Raw genomic sequence first — 10,558 nt, forward strand, 5'->3', positions numbered from 1 at the left:
CTGCATAATTAAATTACAAAATAGAGAAATAACAAATAAATAGTAAACAACCAAATTAAAACAGGTAAGAAAGCTACAGTCGAGTGTACTCGACTGTGAGATACCCGCTACCTATTTTGAATAAAAGAAATATATTTTGCGGCATTTTCTCAAAATATACATAAAATATAAATATACTGCAAAATACTACAAATATACCAAATTATATATTTGGTATATTGATATAGTACCGCATTCAAATTATATACCATAGACGGCACAATATGCAGATTGTCGGCCAAAGCAAATTAGACCCCTAGTAAGTAGGCGTTATTGCCCATACAAAAGTATTTCTTTAATAACTTCGACAATTTTACCCTGATCGCAATCACGTTTTCAGGAATCATAACTACTAACTAACTAATTATTGTATATACCGAAATTAGCACCTGTAGCTATAAAATTACGCTTTTTATTCAATTTGTTTTGATTTGCGGGGCGGAAATGGGCGTGGCAAAAATATGAAACAAAATTAGCTCAGAGAAGCTGGGTCCTGTGATTTGAGATATTCAAAAAAAAATTGGTGCCCATTGCTTTAAATCGTTTGCCCATGTTTGCCCAGGAAAAATTTTTTTTTGCCCACCCTTAGTTTCGAAATTATGAAAAATTTTTTTTTTTCGAAAATTCAAAAAATTTTTTTTTCAAAATTTTTTTGAGGAAATCGCTTTAAAATCGTTTGCCCATGTTTGCCCATCTTTTAGTTTTTCGAAAAAAATTTTTCGTTTTCGAAATTTTGAATTTTGAAAAATTTTGACATTTTTTCGGCATGAATGACTCAAACTCGATAGCCCACACCTCGAAATTATGAAAACTAAAGCTCTACAACGGTCGCCTTAAGTGTTTTCAAGTCTGCCCATATCTCAGAATTTTAAAATTTTGAAAAATTTGAAGGTTTTCAACTTTTTTGATTGCCCATACAAATTCATCGTTTGCCCAATTTTCAAAGTCTCAAAATTTTGCCAAATTTCAAAATTTTTCAAATTTTTTTGACTTTTTCAGACTGCCCATTCGCTATTTTCGTTTGCCCACCCTTTAGAATTTCAAAATTTTGCCGAATTCCAAAAATTTTCATACTTTTTTGATTTCAGCCTATGGCCCATACAAATTCATCGTTTGACCAATTTTCAAAGTCTCAAATTTTTGCAAATTTCAAAATTTTTCAAATTTTTTGACTTTTCAGACTGCCCATTCGCTATTTTCGTTTGCCCACCCTTTAGAATTTCAAAATTTTGCCGAATTCCAAAAATTTTCATACTTTTTTGATTTCAGCCTATGGCCCATACAAATTCATCGTTTGACCAATTTTCAAAGTCTCAAATTTTTGCAAATTTCAAAATTTTTCAAATTTTTTTGACTTTTTCAGACTGCCCATTCGCTATTTTCGTTTGCCCACCCTTTAGAATTTCAAAATTTTGCCGAATTCCAAAAATTTTCATACTTTTTTGATTTCAGCCTATGGCCCATACAAATTCATCGTTTGCCCAATTTTCAAAGTCTCAAATTTTTGCCAAATTTCAAAATTCAAATATTTTAAAAATATAACATAAGTTGTGTTTTCAAACATTTTCTCGCCCCGCGATTTATTCGCGCGCGATTATTCGCTCGCGATTTATTCGTTTTTTTATTTATTATTTAAAAATTTTTTGAAATATTCAAAATATGTTAAAAACATAACATAAGTTGTGTTTTCAAACATTTTCTTCAAGCAACTTAAAATAAGGGACATTTTACTTGGTCAAAAGAATATCATATACGCACTTGGATTTGCTCGCGATTCGCCTGCGATTTATTCGCGCGATTCGCCTGCGATTTATTCGCGCGATTCGCTCGCGATTATTAGTTATTTAATAATACTTCAATTATAATATTCAAATATTTTAAAAATATAACATAACAAAGTTCATATGCAAAAACCTTAGTTATTTAATAATACTTCAATTATTATATTCAAATATTTTAAAAATATCACATAAGTTGTGTTCGCCTGCGATTCGCCCGCGATCCGCCTGCGATTCGCCTGCGATTCGCTTGCGATCCGCTTGCGATTCGCTTGCGATCCGCTTGCGATCCGCTTGCGATCCGCTTGCGATCCGCTTGCGATTCGCCTGAGATCCGCCTGCGATCCGCCTGCGATTCGCCTGAGATCCGCCTGCGATCCGCCTGCGATCCGCCTGCGATCCGCCTGCGATTCGCCTGCGATTCGCCTGCGATTCGCCTGCGATCCGCTTGCGATCCGTCTGCGATCCGCTTGCGATCCGTCTGCGATCCGCTTGCGATTCGCTTGCGATTCGGTTGCGATTCGGTTGCGATTCGCATGCGGTTCGGTTGCGATTCGCATGCGATTCGGTTGCGATTCGCCTGCGATTCGCCTGCGATCCGCCTGCGATCCGCCTGCGATTCGCCCGCGATTCTCCCACGATTTATTCGCATTATTATTTAAATAATTTTTGAAAACAAGTTCATGTGCAAAAACCTTAGTTATTTAATAATACTTCAATTATTATATTCATATATTTTAAAAATATAACATAAGTTGCATGCGATTCGCCTGCGGTTCGCCTGCGGTTCGGTTGCGATTCGGTTGCGATTCGCCTGCGATTCTGTTGCGATTCGCATGCGATTCGCCTGCGATTCGCTTGCGATTCGCTTGCGATTCGCCTGCGGTTCGGTTGCGATTCGGTTGCGATTCGCCTGCGATCCGCCTGCGATTCGCCTGCGATTCGCTTGCGATCCGCTTGCGATTCGCTTGCGATCCGCTTGCGATCCGCTTGCGATCCGCTTGCGATCCGCTTGCGATTCGCCTGAGATCCGCCTGCGATCCGCCTGCGATTCGCCTGAGATCCGCCTGCGATCCGCCTGCGATCCGCCTGCGATCCGCTTGCGATCCGCTTGCGATCCGCTTGCGATCCGCTTGCGATTCGCCTGCGATCCGCCTGCGATCCGCCTGCGATTCGCCTGAGATCCGCCTGCGATCCGCCTGCGATCCGCCTGCGATCCGCCTGCGATTCGCCTGCGATTCGGTTGCGATTCGCATGCGATTCGGTTGCGATTCGCCTGCGATTCGCCTGCGATCCGCCTGCGATCCGCCTGCGATTCGCCCGCGATTCTCCCACGATTTATTCGCATTATTATTTAAATAATTTTTGAAAAAAAGTTCATGTGCAAAAACCTTAGTTATTTAATAATACTTCAATTATTATATTCATATATTTTAAAAATATAACATAAGTTGCATGCGATTCGCTTGCGATTCGCCTGCGGTTCGGTTGCGATTCGGTTGCGATTCGCATGCGATTCGCCTGCGGTTCGGTTGCGATTCGCATGCGATTCGCATGCGATTCGCCTGCGATTCGGTTGCGATTCGGTTGCGATTCGCATGCGATTCGGTTGCGATTCGCATGCGATTCGGTTGCGATTCGCCTGCGATTCGGTTGCGATTCGCCTGCGATTCGGTTGCGATTCGCCTGCGATTCGGTTGCGATTCGCATGCGATTCGGTTGCGATTCGGTTGCGATTCGGTTGCGATTCGGTTGCGATTCGCATGCGATTCGGTTGCGATTCGCCTGCGATTCGGTTGCGATTTTTGAAAAAAAGTTCAAACCTTAGTTATTTAATAATACTTCAATTATTATATTCAAATATTTAAAAAATATAACATAAGTTGTGTTTTCAGACATTTTCTCGCCCTGCGATTCGCCTGCGGTTCGGTTGCGATTCGCATGCGATTCGGTTGCGATTCGGTTGCGATTCGGTTGCGATTCGGTTGCGATTCGCCTGCGATTCGCCTGCGATTCGCCTGCGATTCGCATGCGATTCGCCTGCGGTTCGGTTGCGATTCGCATGCGATTCGCCTGCGATTCGGTTGCGATTCGCATGCGATTCGCATGCGATTCGGTTGCGATTCGCATGTGATTCGGTTGCGATTCGGTTGCGATTCGCATGCGGTTCGGTTGCGATTCGCATGCGGTTCGGTTGCGATTCGCATGCGATTCGGTTGCGATTCGCTGCGATTCGGTTGCGATTCGGTTGCGATTCGCCTGCGATTCGGTTGCGATTCGCTGCGATTCGGTTGCGATTCGGTTGCGATTCGCATGCGATTCGCATGTGATTCGGTTGCGATTCGCATGCGATTCGCCTGCGATTCGGTTGCGATTTTTGAGAAAAAGTTCAAACCTTAGTTATTTAATAATACTTCAATTATTATATTCAAATATTTAAAAAATATAACATAAGTTGTGTTTTCAGACATTTTCTCGCCCTGCGATTCGCATGCGATCCGCCTGCGATTCGGTTGCGATTCGCCTGCGATTCGGTTGCGATTCGGTTGCGATTCGGTTTCGATTCGCCTGCGATCCGCTTGCGATCCGTCTGCGATCCGCTTGCGATCCGTCTGCGATCCGCTTGCGATCCGCCTGTGATCCGACTGCGATTCGCTTGCGATTCGCAAGCGGATCGCAGGCGAATCGCAATCAATACAATAATTGAAGTAGTGGGAGAATCGCAGGCGAATCGCAGGGGGATCGCGGGCGCAAGCGAATCGCAGGAGGTTTTTGCATATGAACTTTGTTATGTTATATTTTGAATATTTCAAACATTTTTTAATAATAAATAAAAAAACGAATAAATCGCGAGCGAATAATCGCTCGCGAATAAATCTCGGGGCGAGAAAATGTTTGAAAACACAACTTATGTTATATTTTTAAAATATTTGAATTTTGAAATTTGGCAAAAATTTGAGACTTTGAAAATTGGGCAAACGATGAATTTGTATGGGCCATAGGCTGAAATCAAAAAAGTATGAAAATTTTTGGAATTCGGCAAAATTTTGAAATTCTAAAGGGTGGGCAAACGAAAATAGCGAATGGGCAGTCTGAAAAAGTCAAAAAAATTTGAAAAATTTTGAAATTTGGCAAAATTTTGAGACTTTGAAAATTGGGCAAACGATGAATTTGTATGGGCAATCAAAAAAGTTGAAAACCTTAAAATTTTTCAAAATGTTGAAATTCTGAGATATGGGCAGACTTGAAAACACTTGAGGCTACCGTTGTAGAGCTTTAGTTTTCATAATTTCGAGGTGTGGGCTATCGAGTTTGAGTCATTCATGCCGAAAAAATGTCAAAATTTTTCAAAATTCAAAATTTCGAAAACGAAAATTTTTTTCGAAAAACTAAAAGATGGGCAAACATGGGCAAACGATTTTAAAGCGATTTCCGCAAAAAAATGTTGAAAAAAAAAATTTTTGAATTTTCGAAAAAAAAAATTTTTTCATAATTTCGAAACTAAGGGTGGGCAAAAAAAATTTTTCCTGGGCAAACATGGGCAAACGATTTAAAGCAATGAGCACCAATTTTTTTTTGAATATCTCAAATCACTGGACCCAGCTTCTCTGAGCTAACAAAATTGATCAGCGTGCAAACAGAACAAATGCTGTCGAAAAAAATTATAGCTTTATCTCTTATAGTCTAGAAGATCCAGTGTTCCATACGGACGGACGGACAGACACACAGGCGGACATGGCTATATCGTCTCGCCTGTACGCTGATCAAGAATATATATACTTTATAGTGTCGGAGATGCCTTGTTCTACATGTTACATATATTTCCTGCCGGCACAAAGTTATAATACCCTTCTACCCTATGGGTAGCGGGTATAAGTGAGGGAAGTTATTTAATACAAGTAAATATCGATATTTTGCCGATAGATATATATTTTTAACATTTCAGCTGTTAAATTCAATTTAAAAATAAGCTAAAAAAAAAGCTGCTTAAATTTTGTCAAAAAGCCAAAATTCCCGCTGCCCGCTGTTTTCATATTTTTCCCGTAATCACTCTTCAAAAAAGCGGAAATGACACCACCGCTGAAAAGATGGTCGCACGCAACAAATCCGTCAAAGCATAACCCATATGTAATAAGCAGAAGGAGGCATCTCCGACCCTATAAAATACATAAAATCTTGATCACTGTCAACAGCCGAGACAATCTAGTTATGTCTGTCTGTCCGTACGATACACTCGATCTTAGGGACTATAAGAGATAAAGTCGCGAATTTTATATACAATAGACAATTTGTATGTACAAAATTAACTATAGTATTTGTGATTCCTGAAAAAATTTGGAAATTTGGATTTCATTTCATGTCACCAGAAGCTGTAATCAAATGGCCCAACTATGAGTGACACGGAAGATGGAAGTGACGGTTATGGAAGTAATTGAGGACTCACCATATCGGGCAAAGGTGCAGAAGCTACGTGCTTGGGCTCCCTTTGTCGGGACATTGATAACGATCTTCAGGCATAAGATGACCGAATGTAGATAAAACTGAAAAACCTGGAGAGCGAGTACTACTACACTATGCAAATGATCACAATCACAATGCTAATTAAATCTCTTTTATATATAGCATGTCGTCGGTGATGTTTGCGAGCTATATCGAGTCCAGGCTGACAAGATTGGAGACTATGGTTAACGAAGCCAAGATCAAATATGACAGTGTAAGTTGATAGTATACAGTCGAGATATATCGATCTCATCAGACTTGCTAAATTCATTATTTCATATCATTTACAGTTATATCATCACGCGGAGTTGATCGTGATTGATGACGATCTAATCTTCCACAACTCAGAGGCGTGTTGCACGTTGTGCGCAGTTAGAGGAAATGCTCAAGGAGTCTGAACAAGCCAACAGCCAGCCACTGCAGTGGCTGAGCTGCAAGAAGTGTCGGTGTGCAGTGTCAGTGACACCCTAGGCATGCCACCAAATCGACCGGACGAGGATCAGCTGCTTGTGATCAACGAATGCAAGCTGGAACAGAGCGAATATATGCTAAGCTCTTCACAGGAACGCGCTACGATACCGTCTGCAAAGGCAGAGCCATTAAAGTCAATTAAAACCTCTTTAAAATTTAATCAAAAGTAAACTAAGAAAGAAGATTTTTAAAATTTGCTCAAAAGGCCATAAAACAAGGTACTGTTTCTCCAACAAACTACAATGTTTTGCATGACAGCATTGGTCTGAATGCTGATTAGATACAAATACTAACGTACAAAATGACACATATGTACTTCAATTGGTCTGGAACTTGCCGAGTCCCTGCAGTTTGTCAATATACCCATAAGCTAGCATTTTTCACCGTGCACCATCTTCGGGCTTGGAAAACCAACTCTGCCAGCACTGGGCAGAAGCGACAACAACAATAACAATGCTGCGCAAGCACACACAAGTGCACATGTATTGGAAGCAGAGCTTGCAAATAACTGTCGACCGTTTCTCGTTGTCCACAAATAAGTGTCTCTCTCTGACTCTTTACGAAAAAACTCAGAGAGCAACCGTTTTATGGGTTCTTGAATGAGATCTCTCGCGCTCAGAGCGAAACGGATATACAAGATACAGAGATTCTTGTATACGATATTCAATATCTGCTCTATATCCTCAAGAAAGAAGTGATGGAGATAGCCGATTTTAAAAGCACTGGCATTAATAAGAGTGTCCGGAGTCAAGGAAGCCCTTGAGCATCTTCTCTGTAGATGTCCAGCGTTATCCAGGCTCCGGATGAAATACCTTGTTTCGCCGTTTCATAACGAACTTCGTGATGTTTCCCGGCTACCACCTAGGATGCTGCTGGCCCTTGCCAAAAACGCATCCATACTGTGCGACTTCTGAGACGAAGACACCCTCCACCTGTACAGCTGTGGACCTCTACTGGTCTATGCTTCGCCCCCAGCAGGGGCAGCCGGTCTAACCTAACCTAATAAGAGTGTTACCAATTCCGTCTTCACTAATGACTTTTAAGAATATCACTCGGGCATCTCCTGTCAGTACCACGAAGATAATGATCGTTCCAGGTATTGTGCACATTTCTTGGTCTCCCGTTGGGCCTTTATCTTTAGCGATTATATGTGTGGCGATCTCGCCATCAATCCAATACTCGGCAAACATTTGCCACTGAAGGAAAAGCGAAAGTTCCAGGTGATAAGGGATCAACCTGAAGCTGATATCACAAGCTCTTCTTTTGTCCCGTGTCAATCATCAGAGAAGCTGGAGAATAAGAACAAGTACTCGCTGACCGTTTCTCGTTGTCTGCAAATAAGTGTCTCTCTCTCGACTCTTTACGAAAAGACTCAGAGCGAAACCCTTTCTATTCTGTTATCCTTGACAATCTAGAACCGCTTGCGAATTGCAATACACAATTTAACAAATTTGTAATTGGAGAACGAAATATTGCATACTTTTAAGCTGATCATTAAAGAACATAAAAAACAAGAAGTCTACAGTCAATCAGTTCACTATAGGAAATTTGACCACTTTCTCTGGCCAAAATTAATATCTCAAGAACGGAGCAAGATAATTCAAATCGGTTTTTTTGCATTAGGTTAAGACAATTATAATCTATTGAAATTAAAAAAAGTGGGTGTGGCATCGCCCCTTTTTTGTATGAAATTTAAGTAATTTTGGGAATATGTTTAAAATACTATTTTAATATACAACAACTCTTTCTATAATAATTATTTTATATATTTTTTAACATTAGTGGGCGTGGCACGCCGTAATTTAATAAAAATTACAAAAATATTTGAATATTTTATGTTTTATTTAATGTTTATTTTTTATTGTGAATAGTTCTTATGATCTTAATATTACCTCTACTCTTAAACAAGTAAGAAAGTTACAGTCGAGTGTGCTCGACAGTGAGATACCCGCTACCCATTTTGAATAAAAGCAATATATTTTACGGTAGTATTCTCAAAATTTACCGATTATACTGCAAAAATACTAAAAATATACCAAATGGTATATTTGGTATATCGACATAGTACCGCATTCAAAAAATACCATAGACGGCACAATATACCAGATTGTCAACCAAAGCAACTCAGGCCCTAGTAAGTAAGCGTTTTTGCCCATACAAAAGTATTTCTTTAATAACTTCGACAATTTTTATCTGATCGCAACCAAATTTTCAGAAATCATAACTACTATAGTAGTTATTATATATACAATTCGGAACTCTAGCTTTAAAATTACGTTTGTTATTCGATTTTTTGATTTGCGGGGGCGGAAGTGGGCGTGGCAAAAATTTGAAACAAAGTCGATCTGCGTGCAAACATAACAAATGCTGTCGAAAAAAAATTATAGCTCTATCTCTTATAGTCTCTGAGATCCAGTGTTTCATACGGACAGACACACAGACGGACATGGCTATATCGTCTCGGCTGTTGACGCTGATCAAGAATATATATACTTTATAGGGTCGGAGATGCCTCCTTCTACCTGTTACATACATTTCCTACCGGCACAAAGTTATAATACCCTTCTACCCTATGGGTAGCGGGTATAAAAACGCTCCCACAGTCGAGTGCGTGTGTGTATTAATTTTAAAATATATTGAATTAATTTACCACAAAATACTAAAAATATACCGATTGCTATCTTTGGTACATTGCACTATGCACCATGTTAGTAATGGAAGACGCTCGTATTCACGTGCGAACTTTTGAGGGAAGTTATTCGATACAAGTAAATATCGATATTTTGCCGATAGAAATACATTTTTAACATTTCAGCTGTTAAATTAAATTTAAAAATAAGCTAAAAAAAAGCTGCTTAAATTTTGTCAAGAAGCCAGAATTCCCGCTGCCCGTTGTTTTCATATTTTTCCCGTAATCACACTTCAAAAAAATCCAAATCTGACGGGAAAAAGCGGAAGTGACACCACCGCTGAAAAGATGGTCGCACGCGACAAATCCGTCAGAGCATTACCCATATTTAATAGGCATAAGGAGGCATCTCCGACCTTATGAAATATATAAAGTCTTGATCACTGTCAATAGCCGAGACAATCTGGTTGTCTGTCTGTCCGTATGAAACACTGGATCTTAGGGACTATAAGAGATAGAGCTATAGCAAGCGTAATTTTAAAGCTAGAGTCGCGAATTTTATATACAATAGACACTTTGTATATACAAAATTAACTATAGTATTTGTGATTCCTGAAAAAATTTGGAAATTTGGATTTCATTTCATGTCACCAGAAGCTGTAATCAAATGGCCCAACTATGAGTGACACGGAAGATGGAAGTGACGGTTATGGAAGTAATTGAGGACTCACCATATCGGGCAAAGGTGCAGCAGCTACGTGCTTGGGCTCCCTTTGTCGGGACATTGATAACGATCTTCAGGCATAAGATGACCGAATGTAGATAAAACTGAAAAACCTGGAGAGCGAGTACTACTACACTATGCAAATGATCACAATTACAATGCTAATCAAATCTCTTTTATATATAGCATGTCGTCGGTGATGTTTGCGTGCTATATCCAGTCCAAGCTGACAAGATTGGAGACTATGCTTAACGAAGCCAAGATCAAATATGACAGTGTAAGTTGATAGTATACAGTCGAGATATATCGATCTCATCAGACTTGCTAAATTCATTATTTCATATCATTTACAGTTATATCATCACACGGAGTTGATCGTGATTGATGACGATCTAATCTTCCACAACTCAGAGTGCG

Source organism: Drosophila nasuta, chromosome X (genome assembly GCF_023558535.2).
Source record: "Drosophila nasuta strain 15112-1781.00 chromosome X, ASM2355853v1, whole genome shotgun sequence".
NCBI classification, from domain to species: domain Eukaryota; kingdom Metazoa; phylum Arthropoda; class Insecta; order Diptera; family Drosophilidae; genus Drosophila; species Drosophila nasuta.